Source organism: Scyliorhinus canicula, chromosome 4 (genome assembly GCF_902713615.1).
Source record: "Scyliorhinus canicula chromosome 4, sScyCan1.1, whole genome shotgun sequence".
In the NCBI taxonomy this organism is placed as follows: domain Eukaryota; kingdom Metazoa; phylum Chordata; class Chondrichthyes; order Carcharhiniformes; family Scyliorhinidae; genus Scyliorhinus; species Scyliorhinus canicula.
The window spans coordinates 73,415,609-73,439,307 of NC_052149.1; the positions used below are offsets into that span (position 1 = coordinate 73,415,609).

Genomic DNA, 23,699 nt, shown 5'->3' on the forward strand with positions numbered 1-23,699 from the left:
AATTAATGTCATCGGCAAATCACTGCACAATGTTGATACAACTTTATTGAATGTGTTGCAACACCCTGGGCGAGTGTGCGGTCAGTTCCAGCCCCACAGACCACGGAGTCCCAACATATGTGAATTAACCAATAATTTATGTATTTTCCTGATATCTTTAACTCTTGACTGCTTCCATGAGTTACAGGTACCAGGTTTATAAGTAAAGCATGAAGAGACTGTTTATTTATAACAAGAGTAAAAGATAATGGAACTAGTCTATCTATTCTCAAAACCCCATCCCACCCTCCACCCAGATACACACAAAACAGGTATACGGTAGGGGGTAGAGAAAGGACTAAAACTTAACAGGGTTTAAAATGGTGTGAGAGATTTGAGGATCTTCGCTACTCAGGTACCCAGTAACCCCACCCAACACTAAGGGCAATTTTGGACACTAAGGGCAATTTATCATAGCCAATCCACCTAACCTGCACGTCTTTGGACTCTGGGAGGAAACCGGAACACCCGGAGGAAACCCACACAGACACGGGGAGAACGTGCAGACTCCGCACAGACAGTGACCCAGCAGGGAATTGAACCTGGTACCCTGGCAATGTGAAGCCACAGTGCTAATCACTTGTGCTAATGTGCTGCCCGAGAGAACATGAGAAAAAGTTAAAATTTCTAACAATCTTATACTGCTGTCAAACAAACACTGTACTGACACAGTTCATACTGAAAAGAACTTGTGGTGAATGTATTCACCATAATGCATGCATGATACCATAACCTGTGACCTATGACCTGGAAGTGGTGATATGAACTGCTTCCAGGTACTGTACTGTAACCCCGGTATGGCTCCACCTCTGGCTCCGCCCACACTGGGACCATATATAGACCGGCCTCTTGTGGGCGGCATTCATCTGTACTACTGACTCTGGCTAGGCACGTTCATGACTAATAAAGCCTACTGTTCACTCGCTCTCTCTGCATCACTGTGAATTGAAGGTATATCAGATCTTCAGGGCCATTCAAAATGATAATCCTTTTACATGGTCAATATATTGTTACGGAGGTGGAAATGATGGTTTTGGTGATGGTAAAAACAAACAAATATTAATTGAGTCACAAAATCAAAGTCAGATAATCTTTTCATAACCTGTTCTTAAAACTGTCAACTCCTGGATAAGATAAGTGGTTTGAGAGCTTCCAAAACTCATTCAATAGCATTTATAATGGACTCACCAATCACAACTGCAAGAAAAACAATGAAATGAAAAAAAATGAAATGAAAATCGCTCATTGTCACAAGTAGGCTTCAATGAAGTTACTGTGAAAAGCCCCTAGTCGCCACATTCCGGTGCCTGTTCGGGGAGGCTGGTACAGGAATTGAACCCACGCGGCTGGCCTGCCATGGTCTGTTTTAACAGCCAGCTATTTAGCCCTGTGCTAAACCAGCCCCTTTGTCTAATATCTATAGATGTCCTGTTTCCTGAGCTGTTCATGAACAGATCTCTGCTTTTCTTTCTCTAAGTTAAAGCTGTAGACCAGATTTATTTTCTAATTCAAAGCACTGGGGACATGTAAATCATTTCAGATCCTGACACTTTCCCCAGCGCCACCTTTTTGAACGCAATGTGGCACTTCTCCAAATTGTAAAAGTACTCTAATGCATCTGAACACCAACACATTGGCGAACAATGTAATGGCCAACGTATCTTTGCAGGACAGAGCCCTCTGATCAATCACTGCAGTAAAAACACGGTTAAATCATGATGTAGTCTCTTAATTATTAAAATTGAAAGAATGAGGGTGGAATTCTCCGTCGGCGGGATCCTCCGCTTTGCCGGCAGCGCACTCATGCCTGCAGATTTTCCGTCGGCATGGGGTCACAATTTGAAGCCCCATTGGTTAGCTGCCGGGACAGAGGGGGGCGCCGTGCCAGAAAACAGGTCTGCCGGGACAGCGATTTTCGCACCAGTTTCTGCTTGCATTCCAAAGCTTGTGAACAAAAGAATTCTTGGAATAGGTGGCAATTTTTAGTTCCACATTTGAGACTAGGTTCCCCATGCTTTAATACTCCTCTGAGGCGCTATTAACCAAGCCTACGACGGAAGGGGCCTGACTCCGCAGAATTAGCAGAGGTGGGGGCTTTGAACTGTCCACCCTGCCGGCAAGAGAGGGAGTGCTGTCTGCAGGCAGGGTACCTGCACATTTATCCCGCACTGTCAAAAATTCCCCAAAACAGGAATGGGGCAGGATTCATGTCAGCTGGTCTTAACCGTCCTTTTCTAAGAGTCCGCTTATCTCTGTGAAAGTTCGCACCCAAGACGCATCCTTTTCTCTGCCATTCTATTTGATTCTTTCACATGACTTCAAAACAGCTTGGGTGGTATTCTACGTTGGCGGCGGCAAAATCGTGAAACACGATTGCATGGAGAATAGGTTCCGATGCTAAAATCGTGGCAAGTGCCGATTTGCCGCCAAATCACAATTTTGTCACATCGATAGCACCGTCAATGCATTCATGAATGCACAGTAAACATTGTTTGATTACTATTCGTGGGCCTGACCCGGTATTCTCCGGGGCCTCCACGATTCTCCACCTTCGATGGGCCGGGTTTTCAACAGTACAATTCACTTGTGCTTTTATAAATTCTAAAAGTGCCGTTGTGGCTGATGAGGAAAAGAGAGGTGCTAGGACACAGAGAGGTGTGATTGTAGGCTGACGGGCCCGACACTGGCTGGGCTGGGTGGTTTGGGGGGGTGGGCCCTGCCAGGGCCAGGGAAGGCTGACAGGGAAACAGGTCGAGATAGCACGGCAACCCCCCACAGGATTGGGATGGTGTCCAGTAACGGACTGCTATTGCCGCAGGCTGCAAAGCAACCATCTTACTGCACACCACACTGACCACACACCCTGGCCCTTGGTTCTGCAGAATGATACCGGCCGTATGTGTGCCCCCACCCCTGTACCCAACCTTCCGCCATACCCCCGCACCCGGCTGCCACCCGCCGGAGGCCCACTAGGGCAACGCCAAACATCAACCACTACAGGGGCACCAGGCGGGGGCTGCGGAGCGTAAAGTTGGCACGGGCAGTGCCAGCCGATGGTACCGCTGGTAGCAGGGAAGGATGCCAGGGCCAGAGATCCCCATGGTGCCTGCCAACGGAGCCAGGGGGCACAGATGGGTGGGGAGACATGCAGGGACAGAGCCCGCTGTTACAACCGGGGCCACCATATAGCCCGTTGGACCTGATTGGGCAGGGGGCGTACGCAACATGCTAACATGTCGGCCTTTTCACCCCCTGCAGACAATGAATATTGGAATTCAACCAGCAATGATGGCCTTCCTGCTAGTCGCTGCAGCCCTGGGGTATGCACTGCGACTGTACGAGTGGGAGCTGCTCGAGGAGGAGGAAGCTACAGCAGCGGAGCGTGCAGCAGTGTAGCTTGCCACAGAGGAACAGTAGGCAGCCGCCCAGGATGGAGAGCCAGCCGCCCAACAGGCCAAGGATGAAGAGGTGCCAAGAAGGCTTTGCATGAGGCCTCGTATGTATCAGCAGTACCTGTCATTCGAGGACATGCCAGACCAGGCATGCCGTTGAAGACTCTGGATTTTCAGGGAGACAATGCAACATATCTGCCAGATCATGGTGCTCCTGGCACCGCGGGGGTATTGGGGGAGGGGGGGGGGGGGGGACCCATCATAGGGGCCATTAAAGTGACGGTTGCCCTGAATCTTTACACAACGGGGTTGTTCCAGGCATCTGCGTGGTTTGGAGCCTATGTGCCCAGGTAGCACAATACATTATTTCAATGTGGACCGATCCCACCAGGATGCCCGGGCAGCAGGGATCACTGCCATCGACATTATGCCCCGGGTCCAGTGGGCATCTGCAGATGACAAGGGCAGGGCCTGGTCGCTCTACACAAACCAAAAGGGGTTCCACTCGATGAACGTGCAGCTGATTTGTGACCATCAGAATGCGCATCACGAACGTCTCCCCCAATACTGGGACAGTGTGCACGATGCGTTTATCCTGGCACACGTGACGATTCTTGACATGTTTGTGACGCCCCTCCCCTGCCACCTGATGCTGAAGGCCCACTCTGCTCTCGACCAGGGTCTGCATGCTGGCGGCCATGGAGCACAGGAAGTGGGCCATATCCGTCTGTGATTGCTTCACATCTACCATTGACTATGCCATTACCTCTGGCTTTGTATCACATCAACCAGTGACTGTGCCATCTCCCTCTGCGACTGGGCCGCCTCTTTCTGTCTCTGCGGCAGGTCATCAATGAAGACATCTTGCCAAGGTCATCCCCAAACCCCCACTACTTGCCTTCAAACAACTGCGCTATCTCAAACAGACCATTGTTTGCAGCAAACTACCCAGTCTTCAGGATAACAGCGACCACGACCCCACACAACCCTGCCATGACAACCTCTGCAAATCGTGCCAGATCATCGACATGGATACCACCATTACAAGTGAGAACATCACCCACCAGGTCCGTGATACATACTCGTGCGACTCACCCAACATTGTCTTCCTCATATGCTGCAGGAAAGGATGTCCCGAGGCATGGTACATTGGCGAGACCATGCAGACGCTGCGACAACGGATGAATGGACATCATGCCAGGCAGGAATGTTCCCTTCCAGTCGGTGAACACTTCAACAGTCAAAGGCATTCAGCCTCTGATCTTTGAGTAAGCGTACTCCAAGGTGGCCTTCAGGACGCACGACAATGCAGAATCGCCGAGCAGAAACTAATAGCCAAGTTCCGCACGCACTGAGTACGGCCTCATGTCTCACTTCATTCACCCCCCCCCCCCCCCACCATCTGGCTTGGGTTTGCAAAATCCTACCAACTGTCCTGGCTTGAGACAATTCACACCTCTTTAACCTGTGATTATCCCTCTCTCCAGTCACACTATCTGGACCGGTAAAGACTTAATTACCTGTAAAAACTCAGATTCAAATTATCATCTTGCATCATTGACTTTGTCTATATGTGCGTTTGTGGAACCCACCTCTTCTCACCTGATGAAGAAGCTGTGCTCCAAAAGCTAGTGATTCCAAACAAACCTGTTGGACTTTAACCTGGTGTTGTAAGACTTCTTACTGTGCGCACCCCAGTCCAACACCGGCATCATCACATCATAAGATAGAGTAAGTTTATTAACTACTAAAACGTTTCGAAGAAATAGTAAACCATATGCATCTACACTTTATGAATTAGAAGTAAAAATTGAGTTCAATAGTAAGTAAACATGAATAAAAAGTTATACTGAACAGTCCTTGATTTGCGAGGATGAGATGATGAATCATAGAGCCGTTAAGAATTGATTCCAGTGTAGTTGATTTCTGATTCCAGTTTTCAGTGGTTTGGTGGAGAAATTCCAATTCCGTTTTTAACTGCAATCCGTTTGCTGCTCGGACTGACTTCCCAGTCAGAGAGAATTTTGAGGTATTCCTGGAAAAGGTATCTATTTGCTTTTTGCATGGGTCCTGCTTCAGTTACTGTATCTCACACGTTCAGTGTGGAAAAACCTCCAGTTGTTTATCCTCACAGGCAGGAAGATAGATAGACAGACGAACGAACAGGCGGGAACCAGGTAGCTTTCTCTGCTAGCTTTTAATCCATTCTTTGTATATTCCAGCTGGTAACCCAGAATCCACTAGTCTGTGCAGACAATTACACCTACGTACTTTTAGATGAGATTATCATAACAGCACTGGGATATATCTATACCTTGGAGCTTCAGCGGTTCAAGCAGGTACCTCACCACCTTCTGAAGGGCAACTAGGGTGAAGCAATAAATGCAGGCCTACCTAACGATGCCCGCATCCCATAAATTAATAAACATAAATGAATTTTTTAAATGTTCCTTTTTCTTTCCTGGAGATGGCAATCAGTCTTTGGATACTATTCAAAGTATCTTGTCTGGAAACACGGGGACATTGTCTCTTGGAGAAAATCCCTGCAGCCATTTCCGTTAAGGGCTAACTGTACATTCTCAACCATCTTTGGGTTTATCGGGTCTATTTTAGAATAGAAAACTCAAGTCTTTTCAACGTCCAATATTTGAGTGTATAATTCCATGTTTTGGTTCTCCATTATCATATCATTATACCATGATAAATATGACATCCATTCTTTGCAGAGGAAGACCCAAAAAAAAGCAAAGTGATAATGATCAGCTAATTATTACTTTTTAAGTCATGTTCATTGAAGGATAGTTATTGGCCAAGGTATCAGGAGAGATGTCTTGCCCTTTTAGTGCAAATAGAGCTTCGGTCTTTCCGAAAAATAGCACTTTCAACAGTACAGCACTCTCAGTATCGCAATGGAGTGTCAGTCTAGATCTTTTGTTCAAATCTCTGCAGTGGGACTTGAACTTACAATCTTCTGACTCAGAGACAAGAGTTCTGCTACCGAGCCATACCTGATACCCAAGAGTGAACAAGTGGTGAAGAATGCAACAAGGATTGATAACTTAGACACGATTTAAATACATTTTCTGAACAGTGGAATGAGATTCTTTGAAATCATTATTTCATCCCTCACATCTTTTACTCCAAAGTTTTGAGATGGGCCTCCATCTGCTGCTTATTCACCTTCAACTCGGTTTTTCTTGGCCAATGCACATTTTTTCTCCTGCTGCTGTGTCTCCTACTAATGCACGTCTCTCATAACAGCAAGGTTGTTTGGATGTACACCTCTATGATATGGGAGACTCTTTGTGGGAAATATTGTAAGGAGCTCCCATCCCAATGCAGACCCAAACCTCTGTTTGAAAAGTCCTGTAGATCTCTCAATTTGGTGGTCCTGTGGCTTTGAATGTAGCTTTTCTTATCTTTGAACAGTTATGGAGACACCCTGAGGCACATAAGCAAGGATTATTCTCGGTGCAGGAAAGATCCAATATTGATTTGATGGTTGACTGTCATACGAAAAAGGCATTGTGACAACTGCCCAGGTATTTTGCATATACTTGCATTATCTGGTTCTGTCATCAGAGATGCTATATTAACTGCAAAACTTCATCCCCTAGACCAGTGACAACAGGTCCTGCTGCCATAGGCAGCAGAATTTGCCTGGAGAAGTGCAGTTTTCTCAGACAGATATGAGAAAGACTCATGGGCTGTACTGTGTTAGATATGAGCTCCTACGAGTATCCCTCCTTCACTGCTGTATTCTAATAGACACTACTCCTGCTGATGGTGGTTGTTGATGCTCCTCATGCTGAATCTTTTCATACATCCAAATTAACCTGGCAAATAACTGTGGGTAATTAAAGAAACAATCTAAAGCTGCAACCTCTCCTGGAAATCCAATCAGCACAATGGCACACAGATCTTAATTTCCAATTACCTGCAGATGAGTGGCCCTTTAAATACTATTCCCATGGCTTTAACCCACAAGGTTTAACTGGCAACTGGGTCCTGACTAAGATTTTAGCAATTTCATGATAAAATTACATTCAAATTAGAGATCTCTAATTGTGACATGTATTCAGGAGGCCCTCACCATCATGTGGTAACCTGACAGGGCCTAGTTTTGAGCCAGATTAAATTGGATATCCTAAATTAAAGAATTGAACATTTTAAATTAAACTACAGTCCAAACCTCAGCCAAGCTGATGGGAATTCGGATTGAAAAGATACAATAAACAACCCACAGGACAACATCCAGAAACATGTCTGGAACACACCAGTGAATGACACATTAGGAGATCATCGCATCCGATTGATATGCACCAGTCTATTGTCAGTAGCCCAGATTGAGCTCAGGCACCCAGAGTTCCTGCCATTGCATTATATGACAACAGGTTATGTGCAAGCAACATCCCCGGAGATGGACACCTGGAGGCAGGCCCCGGTGTACTGTCAAGCAGACATCAAGGAACCCACTGGGTGTTGAGACCCCTCCCGAGACATCATTGGTCAGAACCCAGAGATGTTTCTAGAAAGGCGAGGAGGGAGGAGAATAAAGAGAAACGTCCAAGACACACTAGCAGCGAAGACTCCATGCAGAGGCAATCAGATATATGACTCAAGATAGAAGGAAGCAGCGTGCGAGACCCACCTTCGCAACGACAGTCCTGAGAGACTTAGAGAATCAGACCCACGGCTCAACCGAAGTCACCTTTACAGGTAGTATAATGAATTTTGGGTATCTTTACTAAATATTATTGGGTTAATTTAAGGGTAAATATTGTTGTTCAATAAAGTTGGTTTGATTTTATATTGTGTTGTCCTTTGTTCGCCTTGCTAATAAAGACAACTGGGTAAAATTTTGATTTAAATACTGGTCGAAGTATCTGAGATTTTACAGTATTGTGGGCCAGGGTTTAGAGAACCCCAAATGTATATCATGGAGTTCACCTGACCCACAACTTTAAATAGATTTTGGTTATGGGGAGCACAAGGGCCCACTTTACAGGTGTGATGAAACAGAGAACTAAAAGTATTTTTAAACAAAAATAATGTTTATTCTATGAATCCAGTTAACGTTTTATAAACACACAGTAAACAGTTTATCAACTATCAACCCTGATAACCCCCCCCCCAAAAAAAAGATACAGTACTCAATAGATAACCCTTAGTAACTTCCCAAACAACATCCATAAGTTAAACCCTTTTAAAATAAAGACAGCAGGTTTAAATTCTCTACAGAAACAGGTTTTATTTTGAAATCATCAATGAGCTGAAGACATTCTTTAGCTTGTAGAGAGAAAGGTCAATACACACATACGCTTGGTTCACATGCAGCTCTCCAACTCTGAAAACGAACCTAAACACACTGCAGCTGCAAGCTCAAAACAAAAGTAAAAGCAGAGCCAGAGCTCAGCTCCACCCACACAATGACATCCCTGCAGCCATTTGATGAAACACACTTTTCTTAAAGGGACTCTCACATGACACCTCCCCAAGAAAAAAAAATAAACCATCAACTGCAAGATGGTTTCATTTTTCACCATTTCACGTTCATTTCAGAAATATTGACAGTAAATATACGTTATTTTTTTAACAAAACAAAACACGCAAACAGATATAATAACATAGTCCATTTTAGTTTTTCTTCCTCCAACTGGAATCCTTCTTGTTGACAGTCTCTTTGGACAAGAAGATCTCTGCACAATCCATCCATTTCTCTACACCTCGGCATTTCTCTTTCAGGTCAGATACTTTAGTTCAATCCGATCACAGTGCCCCTTCTAATTTCCAACACAGGAGCATTGGTTATCACAGCTTTTAGGCCTTCAAATGCTTGTTGACACTCCGCTGTCTATTTACATTTGCTCCGCTTCCTTGGCAAGTCCGTCAGTGGAGCCACCATACCGCGAAAGTTTGGCACATATTTCTGGTAAAATCCATTCATGCCAAGAAATCGTGTTATTTCCCTTCATGTTGAAGGAATGATATGCTGGCCTTGGAAAGGGTCCAGAGGAGGTTCACAAGAATGATTCATGGAGTGAAGAACCTCTCGTATGAGGAACGGTTAAGGACTCTGGGTCAGCACTAGTTGGAGTTTAGAAGGATGAGGGGGGATCTTATTGAAACTTGCAGGATACTGTGAGGGCTGGATAGAGTGGACCTGGAAAGGATGTTTCCACTTGTAGGAAAAACTAGAACCAGAGGACACCATCTCAGACTAAAGAGACGATCCTTTAAAATTGAGATGAGGAGGAATTTCTTCAGCCAGAGGGTGGCAAATCTGTGGAACTCTTTATCGCAGAAGGCTGTGGAGGCCAAATCACTGAGTGTCTTTAAGACAGAGATAGATAGGTTCTTGATTAATAAGGGGATCAGGGGTTATGGAGAGAAGGCAGAAGGATGGGGATGAAAAAATATCAGCCATGATAGAATGGCGGAGCAGACTTAATGGGCCGAGTGGCCTAATTCTGCTCCCATATCTTATGGCCTTATGGTAACTCCCCAATAACTTTTGTTTTCACATCCTTTGGGACCATTCGACCCTGTCCGATTGTATGGGCAAGGAAAGTGACTTGGGCTTTTCCAAATTCACTTTTGGCTAGGTTTTCTACCAAACCTGCCTCCTGAAGTCGATCAAATAACTCCATCAGATGATTCAAATCTTCTTTCCATGTCTGACTGAAAATTACTAGATCATCGATGTATACCGCACAATTGGTCATCCTGAAACAACTTTGTTAGTCAACCGTTGAAATGTGGCTGGGGTGTTTTTCATACCAAATGGCACAACTGAATTGGTGTATACCATCGGGAGTCACAAAAGCGGAAATCTCCTTCGCCCTTTCAGATAACGGTACCTGCCAGTAACCTTTAAGTAAATCCAGTTTGGAAATAAAAGCTGATTGTCCCACCTTCTCAATACAATCCTCCAAACATGGAATAGGATAAGAGTCCATTCTTGTAACTGCATTAACCTTTCTATTGTCCACACACAACCATTGGGTACCGTCCGGTTTTGGTACGATCACTATGGGAGAGCTCCATTGGCTGCAACCCACTTAAATTTTGCCATTTTTAAGCATCCTTTCAATTTCTTTGTTAACCTGTGCCAATTTTAAAGGATCAAGTCCATATGGATGTTGTTTAATTGGAACAGCATTTCCCACATCTACATCATGTATAGCCATTTTAGTGCCTCCCAACTTATCGCCACAAACTTGCCCATGTTATATCAATAACTCTTTCAGTTCAGTTTGTTTTTCCACTGGAAGGTAATTCAACAATTGACCCCAATTTTTAAGAACATCCTCGTTTCCAATTTAATTTGAGCAATGTCAAATTCAAAGTCATCTGGATTTGGTTCTTCACTTTGAGTTAGAATTCTTAATACCTCCTCCTTTTGCTCTCTCCTTCCCTTTCAAAGTACCTTTTAAGCATATTCGCATGACACACTCGGTAAGTTTTCCTTCTATCTGGTGTTCTTACCACATAATTCACCTCACTTAATTTACTTTCAATCTGATAACGTCCACAAAACCTTGCTTTAAAAGTTCACCTAACACTGGTAACAATACTAAAACTATATCTCCACTGGCAAAACTACGAACTTTTCCTTTCTCGTCTGCTGTCCGTTTCATCACATTTTCTCCAACTTTTAAATATTGTCCAGCCAATTCCCCTGCTTTATTAATCGTTCCCTAAAATTTGACACATAATCAAATAATGTAAGTTCCACATGCTCACTAATCAATTTTTCCTTAATCAATTTAAGTGGTCCTCTTACCTAATGACCAAAAATTAGTTCAAAAGGACTGAATGTGGTTGACTCATTAGGTGCCTCCCTAATTGCAAACAGTACGAATTGAATTCAATTATCCCAATCCTCTGGATAATCTGGATAATAAGCCCTCAACATGGTCTTTAATGTCTAATACCACCTTTCGAATGCTCCCTGCGATTCTGGATGGTACGCAGTTGATTTAAATTGTTTTATTCTTAAGCTATCTATAACTTATTTGAATGTTTGAATAACCTTGAGGTAAAATTTGATCCATGATCCGATTATATTTCTGTGGTAGTCCATATCTAGTAAAGAATTTAAGGAACTCCTCCACAATCTATTTAGCTGTAATATTACGTACTGGAATGTCCTCTGGAAATCTAGTGGACACATCCATTATAGTCAAAAGATATTGATTCCCACTTTTTGTTTTAGGAAGTGGTCCTATGCAATCAATTAAGACCCTTGTAAAAGGTTCCTCAAATGCTGGAATGGGTATTAAGGGCTCTGGTTTTATCACTACTTGATGTTTCCTTATTACTTGGCATGTGTGACATGATCTGTGTAGCATGGTAACATAGTGGTTTGCACAATTGCTTCACAGCTCCAGGGTCCGAGGTTCGATTCCCGGCTTGGGTCACTGTCTGTGCGGAGTCTGCACGTTCTCCTCGTGTGTGCGGGAGTTGCCTCCGGGTGCTCCGGTTTCCTCCCACAGTCCAAAGATGTGCAGGTTAGGAGGATTGGCCATGCTAAATTGCCCTCAGTGACCAAAATTGCCCTTAGTTTGGGTGTGGTTACTGGGTTATGGGGATAGGATGGAGGTGTGGGCTTGGGTAGGATGCTCTTTCCAAGAGCCGGTGCAGACTCGATGGGCCAAATGGCCTCCTTCTGCACTGTAAATTCTATGATCTATGATTCTATGATCTATGGTTGACAAAATTCAACTACTTTATGTAGTCCAGGCCAATAAAAATGTTTTTGGATTTTACCTGGAGTTTTCCTTACTCCCAAATAACCTCCCACTGGTACCTCATGTGCAACTCGCAACACCTCCTTTCTATACTGTAGCCACCTGGGGTGACCACTGCCAAACACAAAATGGAAGATTGCAAGGAATGCAGGGAAAATTGGACAGGTTGTAAACAGCAAGCAGCTTGCAGAGTGCTTGTATATTTGGACTGCTACAGAAACCAGTTTGGCTGTTGCTGAAACCAGACAGCGCTATGAAAAGAAACAGTTAGCATATTAATGAGGCGATACCGGGCAATCCCCAGGCACAAAAGAAACAAGTTAACACTAATCGATACATTGGATGGAAGGCCAGACTTTTCGGTGCCAAAGAAACCCAAAACAATGAGCCCCAAGAACTGCCCCTGTGATCGAGCAACTGCCCCGCTATTGGGGAATTCAAATCAATCGATTGGGAAGAGACCCAATCGATTACAAGAGTATAGAGGGTCCGCCCAGGTGGGCGCAAGACCCTGAGAGGAGTATAAGACAGAGAACGTGACCCCAGCTCTATCTCTCTACCAGCTTCTCCTCGACTAGCTCTCTGTCAGCCTCTCCTTGACCAGCTAGCTCTCCCAGCAGAACACCGTTGCAGCAGAAGAACCTTGAGGAGGAGAGGTCTGGAAAAGCAGCCGCCAGCAAGTAAGTGTCACAACGCACACTATGGGAATAGACACTCCTGACCCCTTTAGACCATAACCACTGGAAGCCTGCGGACCTTGGACAAAGCTAGAAGCCGTTGTTCCCTGATCCAGCAGTCCCCTTGTCCAGATAAGTATTTGGCCTAGTAGGGGTAGGATTAGCCTAGTCTTATAGTTATATGCATGATTAGTAGATTATTGTAATATAATAAACGTGTCCTGTTTGAACTTACTAATTGGTGTATGGTTTTATTGCTTTGAACTTGACCTTGAAACTTGTGGCGGTATCTTAACGATACCTGGCGACTCCAAAGCTAACGAACAAAACAGAGCCAAATTGAGTGTTAAGCACACTCACCCAGAACGAGCAACAATACCTACTGGCAATACCACTTGATGAACTACTGACCATTATCATCCGCCTGCATATGTAAAGGTCTCCATTTTCTCATGAAGACACCATTTGTACAGTATTAGCATTCAGTATACACTCAGATTCCTCCTCCCTATATGCTTTCTGATACATCCATTTGATTTCTATATCTTTCTGTTGTAACTTCACCAATTTTCCTAAACTAAAAATATCTGCCTCACCCTCCACCTGTTCTTCTTCTTTTCCAACCATCTGATCAAAAATCGTTTCTGATAATTGAACTTCAACTTTATCTTCACTCTTTGATTTCTCCTCTTGTCTTAACCTGTGACTTTGTGACCTTGTTGCTCACAATCCAAAAAAATCCCAGGATATTCATCCTTCAACACTTCAGTTGTCTGATTTTTCCACTGGCTTATCGACCACAGTGGGCATCACTCCCACTGCGATCCAGCTATATCATTACCCAAGATAAACTGTATTCCTGGACAAGATAGTTTCTCTATTACTCCTACTACCACTTCACCACTCCTCACTGGACATTCCAACCTTACCTTATATAATGGAACACGACTCTTCTCACCCTGAATTCCACATATTACCATCTTTCCTGGCACTATTCCTCCCAAACTACATAACTCCTCATTTCTTACCATCAAAGATTGACTAGCTCCCATATCTCTTAAAATTGTGACTTCTTTACCTGCTCCTCTTGGTTCACATGAGTAAACTTTACAAGTAAATTCCTTAAAGAGATCATTATTTTGCACCTCCTTCGCTTCACTTGGGCTTTCCTTTCCCACTTTAACAGACCCCACTGACTTATCCTGTTTTATCACATCAGCCTTCCCAGTGCTTTTTTTCAACCACCAACCCTGTGACTTTACATGGCTTAGTTTATTACAATGAAAACATTTGAAACTTTTCATTTCTCTTCCACCCTACTGGATTTCTTTTTTAATCTGAGGTACACTCTCCTTATTATATCCCATCTATTTTCAAAGCCCTTATCCACCTGTCAAAATTACTCTATTTTATCCTTTCAAACTCCTTGTATTCTTGACCAGGTTATTTCCTTAAATTTCTAAACCTTTGTCTGTAGGCTTCAGGCACTAGTTTATATGCACATAAGATGGATTTTTTCACCTCTTCATATGTCTCCTCTAATAGTGATGCAACACTTCACTAGCCCTACCTACCAGCTTTGTTTGAATCAGTAATACCCACATGTCCTGTGGCCAATTCATTTGTTTAGCCACCTTCTCAAATGAAACGAAAAAAGCTTCTACTTCCTTTTCATCAAACCTTGGCAATGCTTGGACATGTTTAAATAGATCCCCCACCAAGCCTTCGACTACGACACTCTTTCTCTTTATCCTCATCACTATCCTCCAACTGTACGTTTCCCTTTACCTCTGCCAATGTTAACTAACTGTCATGTTTCATGGCCATTGTTTGAAGTTCAAACTCTCTTTTTCCCTTTCCTCTCTCTCTTTTTCTTTTCCTCTCTCTCTTTTTCTTGTTGTTCTGCTCGGGCTATTCTTTCTTTTTCCCTCATTTTGAATTCAAGTTGCTTTAATTCTTTTTCATGTTTTGGTTGTTTAATCCGCAACTGAAATTTTGTCATTTCTAATGAGTCAGACTGTATCTCAGCCAATTTTAAATGCTCAGCTACCCCCATAAGTGCCTCTTCTTTTCGTGTGCTGTCAGGTAATGTTTTTGACTGCAATGTTTTTGCCAAATCTAAAAGCCTTGTTTTAGTCTCATTTCGTAAGGTACTGCGGGTGACCTTCTCCACCCTCAAAAACTTTTGCGCCTCTGAAAGAGCTATTGTCCACAACACACTCCCTACTTAAACTGGAATGCCACACCTGAAAAGCAAACACAAATATGTTCACCCCTCACTGTCTTTAAGTTCACTAAGCCAACCCAATCACGAAAGATAGACTTTTATCATGGACAAGCCCCTAGATTATTATGGGCTAGGGTTTAGAGAACCCCAAAGTATAACATGGAGTTCACCTGACCCACAACTTTAAATAGATTTTGGTTATAGGGTGCACAAGGACCCACTTTACAGATGTGATGCAACAGATAACTAAAAATATTTTTAAACAAAAATAATGTTTATTCTATGAATTCAGTTAATGTTTTATAAACACACAGTAAACAGTTTATCAACTACCAACTCTGATAACCCCCCCCCAAAAAGATACAGTACTCTCGACGTAACCCTTAGTAACTTCCCAAACAACATCCATAAGTTAAACCCTTTTAAAATAAAGACAGCAGGTTTAAATTCTCTACAGAAACAGGTATTACTTTGAAATCATCAATGAGCTGAAGACAATCTTTAGCTTGTAGAGAGAAAGATCAATACACACATCTGCTTGGTTCACATGTAGCTCTCCGACTCTGAAAACAAAACTAAAAACTGCAGCTACCAGCTCAAAACAAAAGTAAAAGCAGAGCCAGAGCTCAGATCCACCAACATAATGACATCACTGCAGCCATTTGATGAAACACACTTTTCTTAAAGTGACTCTCACGTGACAACAGATACAACAATCAAAAGTAATCCTGCTCAGTTAAAATGACAGCTGTTAGGAACACACTGGGATTTTAACTGCTGAACTGTCTTTTCTTTATCATCAGGATCTGTGCATCATTGGCATGGCTAGCATTTAGTGTCCATCCTTGGATGCCCTGTGGTGGTGTTGGTGGGCTGCCTGCTTGAATTGCTACAGTATGGCATTAGCCCTTTGATACAATTGAAGTGGCTTGCTGAGTCACTTCAGAGGGCAGTTCAGAGTCAAGTACATTATTGTGGGATTGGAGTCATACAGGCTAGATCAGAAAAAGACAGCATGTTATCTTTTTGGTAGAGGACCAATTTCATTTTTACAACCATCAAACAGCTTTGTAGTCACTTTTACCAATACCGGCATTTCATTTATGGATGTTCTTTTTGAACTGCCATGCTGGAATCTGAACACGCCCTCTTTAAATTATTAGTCCAGGCCTCAATCTACTGTGCTGAGTGGATAAGATGAAAATCATGCCTATGATTTTTATCTCTTCTTTTCCATAGAGTCCAGTACTCAAAAGCTTAAGCACAATACTATATTGCATTGCCAACTAAATCCAACAGTGTATCCTCTTATAAATATTACTTTCCTGATTGATGGAGTGAAACACTATGCCCACATTTATGATACATTCTTAATCTTCTTACTTTGTTCAACATAATATCTTTCTGGATCAGAAAACAGTTCCCTTATGACATATGGAAAACTGAAAGCCATAATGAAGTCATAACCATCATGACATTTCTGCTGACAACAGGTCTCATTGTTCAAAGTAAATCAGAACAGATTTAATTTTTGGGAAATAATTAAGTAAATGTTATTTGAGTTAGCGCTTAACCTGTCTCTTCACAAAACAACTGTGGCCAATTCAGTGTAATTCACTGTTCACCCTGTCACCCACCAGTTCACGTTACATAGCCCATAACATCATATTTTGAATTATATCAAAATGTGTGGTTGCAGTGGAAAAAAGTATCTGGAGCACATGATTCATAACTGCACCTCTAGAATCAACCGCAGTATTAACTAAATTAGTCTTCTAGGCTTGTGATGGAAAGTTGGAATTAGCATATTCTAAATTATTACACTGCCATGCTGTTCCCTCTAAAAATTATAGTAAGGTCAGGGATCTTTGATATTAAAAATGGAAGCTCTTGCTGCTACCTCTGGAAAGGCTTCAGCTTGGGGCTTCAGGATAAAATTAAATTAATGGTTTTAGTCCAACCTATTAGTGTGGTGCTTTTCCACCTAATGATCAGGAGTATACAGTGGAAATCCCATACTCTGCATTACTCTGCATTGGTGGGCAGCACAGTAGCACAAGTGGATAGCACTGTGGCTTCACAGCGCCAGCGTCCCAGGTTTGATTCCTGGCTTGGGTCACTGTCTGTGTGGAGTCTGCATGTTCTCCCCGTGTCTGCGTGGGTTTCCTCCGGGTGCTCCAGTTTCCTCCCACAGTCCAAAGACGTGCAGGTTAGGTGGATTGGCCATGATAAATTGCTCTTAGTGACCAAAAAAGTTAGGAGAGTTTATTGGGTTACGGGGATAGGGTGGAAGTGAGGGCTTAAGTGGGTCGGTGCAGACTCGATGGGCCGAATAGCTTCCTCATGCACTGTATGTTCTATTATCTGCCTATTAAAGGACAGATTAAAGTCACTCACCACACAACACAGAACATAGAACAGTACAGCACAGAACAGGGGCCTCACGGTAGCATGGTGGTTAGCATCAATGCTTCACAGCTCCAGGGTCCCAGGTTCGATTCCCGGCTGGGTCACTGTCTGTGTGGAGTCTGCACGTCCTCCCCGTGTGTGCGTGGGTTTCCTCCGGGTGCTCCGGTTTCCTCCCACAGTCCAAAGATGTGCGGGTTAGGTGGATTGGCCATGCTAAATTGCCCGTAGTGTAAGGTTAATGGGGGGGATTGTTGGGTTACGGGTATATGGGTTACGTGGGTTTAAGTAGGGTGATCATTGCTCGGCACAACATCGAGGGCCGAAGGGCCTGTTCTGTGCTGTACTGTTCTATGTTCTATGTTCTAACAGGCCCTTCGGCCCTCGATGTTGTGCCGAGCCATGATCACCCTACGCAAACCCACTTATCCACCCTATACCCGTAACCCAACAACCCCCCACCCCTAACCTTACTTTTTAGGACACTACGGGCAATTTAGCATGGCCAATCCACCTAACCCGCACATCTTTGGACTGTGTGAGGAAACCGGAGCACCCGGAGGAAACCCACGCACACACGGGGAGGACGTGCAGACTCCGCACAGACAGTGACCCAGCCGGGAATCGGACCTGGGACCCTGGAGCTGTGAAGCATTTATGCTAACCACCATGCTACCGTGCTGCCTATTTGGTAAATGTAGTTGCAGGCCTGCACATATATGATGCCCTTTGCAAGGATCATAAATCTTGACATGACCTTCCAGCTGCAGATTCATACCAGGACTAAGACCACCATTTCTACCTCCATACCACTGCCCAATTTCACCCTGTCTCAACTCAACTGCTGCAGAAACCCTCAGTTACTTCTAGACTCAACAATTTCAATACACTCCTGGGTAATCTGTATTCTACCCTTCATAAACCTGAGGTGCTCCAATACTGTTATCCATGTCTTAACTTGCAGGAAGTCCCTTTCATCTATCATCCCTGTACTTGCTGACCTACAGAGGCTCCTGGCCAATCAAAGTCCTGATTTTAAGAAGCTCATTCTTGTTTTCAAATCCCTCCATCGCATTGCCCCTCCCAATCTTTGCCATCTCCTCCAGCCGCACAGCATTCCGAGATATCTGCCTCATGTTCATTCCAAATTCTATTTGCTCCACCATTGGCGGCTAGAGCCTCAGTTACCTTGGCCCCAAGCTCTGAATTGCCTCCGTACACCTCTCTGCCTCAAATTCCCCCTTCAAGACATTCCTTAAAACTTACCTCATTGACCAAGGTTTTTGGCATGAGAACCAAGGGGTGGAATTTACCGACTGTTCGCGCCGACACCGGCGACGAGGGGCGCTGTCAACAGTAAATTCGATTGACAACGACGGGACCTGTAGATTCCGGTGGTGGGCTGCCTCTGCCGCTGAAAAATACGTGGCGGGCTGGTGGGAAAATCCTGCCCAATATCTCATGTGTCTCAGTGCCTTACCTTTTTTAATAATGCTCCTTTAAAACATTACATTAGACGAGCTATATACGAAAAGATAAGTTGTTTTTGTTGTAAAAAATGTTGCGAGTGTTTAAACTGTAACGTAAGTTACCAACAGAGAAAAAGATTCCATCTAAATTTCCCTTCTTAGCAGAAATCAAGTGTTGGATTCTCCGTTTTTGGGACTATGTCCCCGCGCCGTCGTGAAAACTGTGGTCTTTTACGCCAGGAAACCTGGATAAAGCACCCTCAAACATAAGCTTAAGGCACAGTGAGCACAGCATGGGTTTGCACAAATGTCTTTTGCTTTATTTTCAATACCATATGTAGAGTTATCAGTTAAGGTAGTATGATTTCTAAATTGCACTTCACAAATGTCATAATGCTAAATGATTACTTTGCTCACAAGCTCGGAGTGTCCTATGTATTCAATGGATTTTGGCCTAATAACACTGTGGTGAAAGAGAGTTGGGGAAGCAAACTTTATTACAGAGGAGTGATATAAAATTGGGTTCATGGCATGGCTTTGTCTGAATTGTTTGGGAAAGAGGTGGTGCCATTGGGCTTAGATGGAAGACAAGCCTTGCAGCCTTGCTGAAGAACATCATTGGATTCCTCCTCTGAGACGAGTGCACCTGCATCAGTGTCACCATGGTTCAATGGTTCACTCCTTGAAAGAGCAAGTTTATGCAGAGCACAGCTGTCAATGATGATGAGCGACACTCGCTCTAGCAGATATTGCAGGATGCCCCTGGAGTGGTCCAGACATCAGAACCTCATTTTAGCAGACCTATTTGTCCTCTCCACAACTGCTCTTGTTGATGCATGACAGCAATTTTATCTTTCCTCCACCTCTATTATTGTGTGCCTGAGTGGTGTCATCAGCCACCGAAGAATGGTCACCCGGCAACCAACCTTTGAGGCGAGCTGGAGCCGTGAACAATCTTGGCAGATGTCAGTGGCACTGTATGTAGACATCGTGGGAGCTGCCAGGTACCTTGCACAAACTTGTAGCACCTGGGTCCTGAGATCGCACACGATTTGAACGTTCATAGAGTGACATCCCTTCCCAATGACAAATTTGCCCAGCTAGGTAGCTGGCGCCATGATGGCCTCATGGATCCAATCGATGGCACCCTGAGTGAGGGAGAACCCTGCAATAGACACAAAGCCACTGATCCGCTCAGCTTGGCCGTTCTGAAATGGATGAATGCACTTAACCACCTGAATAAAGCATCAGTTGCCAGCTTGATGCAGCTATGCACAGCTGACTGGGAGACTCCACACAGAACACCCAGTGACCCCTGGATCCAGATCCAGAGGCATAAATGTTAAGGGCTACAACAACCTTGAGAGCCAGGGGCACTGGGTGTCCACTCAAACAACTGGAGGCTACTCCAGCCAATCATCGAAAGACGTGCTGTTAGGTGAATTGGACATTCTGAATTCTCCCTCTGTGTACCCGAAAGGCGTCGGAATGTGGTGACTAGAGGCTTTTTACAGTAACTTCATTGTAGTGTTAATGTAAGCCTACTTGTGACAATAAAGATTATTATTATATGGAAGTGACGGCTTCCCTTGAAAGCCAAAGTCTTCTGTGGCACTGAAGTTCGGGCATTTTGAGGTAGTTGGATTGCTGCCTGTTGACCCTGTAGTTGGATAGTGGGGTCTTCTGTGGGGCCTGAACACCCAGTGCCTCCACCTGTCCTCCACGATGATACCTGCAACCATCTGGCTCCTGTGTTCCTCCTCAGAGGAGGTCCTCTCTGCTGAGTACACGATACCCACCTGCTGATATGCAAATGAGGTTGACCCATGCACTGTGGGGGACAAAGGTTTGCAAATCTCAGAGAGATTTTACAAGACTAAATGTCCTGAAAAGTCTAGACAGTATGCTACAAATCTGGGAAGAAAGCAGTAAAATCATTCACAAAACTCCAGTATAAGCCCGCATCAAATGCTCAGTAACTCCAACCATCTCAGCCTGCCTTTGCTCCTGCCTCCTTTTCTCCCACATTCGGATGACAAATAAGCAAAAACAGATTGGCTGCCTGACTGCGTTGCTCGTGTGCTGATCTAAAAATTACAGGGGTAACGTAAAATCCAGATTAATTGCTGTTTAAATCATTTAAGTTGCTTTATTTGTCGGCGGGCGTGCATTTGACGCACGTTCATGCCGCTGACTGAAATATTGCACAAGTGCACACGCAATGACATTGGGATGCTCGTGCCTGACATCTTCTGGCACAATTTTTCGCACTTCCAGGTTGGGTACACTTAAAATTCTGCCCATGGAGTTTTAAGGGGAGGTCATGTCTAATGAACCTAACTGAATCTTTCAAAAAGACAACTAAAGTAGCAGAAAGGGGAATGTTTAAGGATGTAGTTTACATGGACTTCTAGAGGCACCCAGAAGGCATTCCAGAAGGTTCCACATACAAGATCATTAGTTAAAATTAAAACTCATGGAATTAAAACTCATGGAATTAAAAGAAAATTATTGATTTAGGAGATTGGTTAGACAGCAGAAAACAGGCTTTGTATCAGATTGTAGCAAGAGACCAGTGGTGTACTATTCACTATATTTATTAGATACTTAGATAACACAGTAGGGAGTCATATATCCACGTATACTGAATACAGTAAGATTGCTGACTATAGCAATTCAGGAGCCTAAAGTCATAAAAAGTCACTGATAGAATGAGTAATTCAGTAAAATTGGTGGATGGTTAGTGCGCATTATCAATTTTAGACCAAACAAGTATTTTTAAATGATGAAGAGTGAGGAATGCGGGGGAGGAGTTCTGATACGACCTTCGGAGAGGTTCGGAAAGCTTCGTGAGAAATCGGAGGAGGACCAGGCGACGACGGAAGCTTCGGGAATTTGCGTGTCATCCTTGCGCAGGGGCCATGCTAATCTTCTCTGTATCGTTCCAATTTTTTTAGTATATGTGCTGCGTTACAAATAGTGTATGTTGAAAGAGAAATAGGAGCCCATGTACATAGCTAATTAAAATGTAGGAGTCAATCACACAAAAAAACACAAAAGACTAATTGAATGTTAACTGTCATAACGAGGATTGAACATATCGGAGAGAAAGTTTCTATACAAATTCCTACTTAATTATATTTGGAGCACTATATAGAGTTCTGAGCATCGCACCCTGGAAAGGGTATACTGGGCTTGTGAGGCGCATAGTGCAAATTCACCAGAAGGTCTGGTTAGCACAGTGGGCAAATCACATGGCTTGCAATGCGGAACAAGGCCAGCATGCACGGGTTAAATTCCTGTACCAGCCTCTCCGAATAGGCGCTGGAATGTGGCGACTAGGGGCTCTTCACAGTAACTTCATTGAAGGCTACTTGTGACAATAAGCTATTATTATAAGGTCTCCCAAGTTCTAAAATTAAATTATGAGGACTGGTTACATTAACTAGTCTTAAATTCCCTGGAATATAGAAGATGAAGGAGTGATTTGACTGAGGTTTTAGGATGTGGAAGGAAATTGATAGGCGACAGTGGTACATATCTTCAAAGTCAGAGCCAGGCCATTCAGGAGGGAACCAAGGAAACACTGCTTCAAGCAGAGTGAAAGTGTGGAACTCCCAATCAAACAGTACTTGTGAGTTCAATTGACAATTTGAAATCTGAGATTAATAGATTTTTGCCAGGCAACTTCATAGTAAAGTCACCCCTAGGTAGCAGCAAACATAATATGATTGAATTTACAAGCAGTTTAAGAGAGAGAATGCATCCAAGATTAATATTTTAAACTTAAATAAGAGCAATTTTGAGCGCATGAAAGCAGAACTAGAGTAATTTGGCAAATGTGCTTAAGGGTTGGATCAAGAGAGGTTCAATGGAAGCATTTAAAGGGATATTTCAGATACACACACATCTTCTCTACTGAGTAGTACTGCACTCCTGTATGTTTCATCCAATGCCTGTGTCTATGTATTTATGTACGTCCTATGTTTTTTTTCATGTATGGATTGATCTGTCTGGACTGTAAGCAGAACAATATTTTTCACAGTACCTCAGTACATGTGACAATAAAGACAAATCCAAATCCAAATCTGGAATGTACATTCCAATGAGAAAAATCCCAAGGGGAGGGCCTGTCACCATGGTTAAAAGCTAAAAACAGTAATAATAATAATAATCCCTTATTGACCACAAGTAGGCTTCAATGAAGTTACTGTGAAAAGTCCCTAGTCCCCACATTCCGGCACCTGTTCCGGGAGGCTGGTATGGGAATTGAACCCGCGCTGCTGGCATTGTTCTGCAATACAAGCCAGTTGTTCAGCCCTCTGTGCTAAACCAGCCCCTATTGAGTATTAAACTTAAAGAAGAAAGATATATTTGTGCAAAGTCGAATGGCAGTTAGAAGAGCGAGCAGAATATCTAAAACATCAAAGAATGACAGAAAGATTGCTAAGGAGGAAAAAACTAGAGTTATGAGACAAAGCTAGCTAGTAATGTAAAGACAGATACTCAGAGTTTCTATTAATATTTAAATCAGAACAGAGTTAATAAAATGAGCAATGGTTCTGTAGAAAGTGCATCTAGGGAATTGAACATAGAAAGTAGAGCTATTTGATAGCTCTACTTTCCATTTTCACATCAAAGGTTATTGCATAAAATAAAAGCTCATGGGGTAGGGGATAACATTGATTGGTTAGCTAACAGGAAACAGAGTTCGTCATAAATAGTTTTTTTTCTGG

The 23,699-nt window shown here is 43.5% G+C and overlaps 1 protein-coding gene and 1 non-coding gene across 3 annotated transcripts in view; both read right to left on the reverse strand.

Moving 5' to 3' along the window:
• The window catches only part of pde4ba (phosphodiesterase 4B, cAMP-specific a), a 1,084,249-nt gene that overhangs the window by 752,700 nt on the left and 307,850 nt on the right, over window positions 1-23,699 (reverse strand). The gene's annotated exons all lie outside the window — the stretch shown is intronic.
• LOC119965533 lies at window positions 21,835-21,940 on the reverse strand. Its single transcript, XR_005460542.1, has one exon. It is a non-coding gene; the product is annotated as a U6 spliceosomal RNA (small nuclear RNA).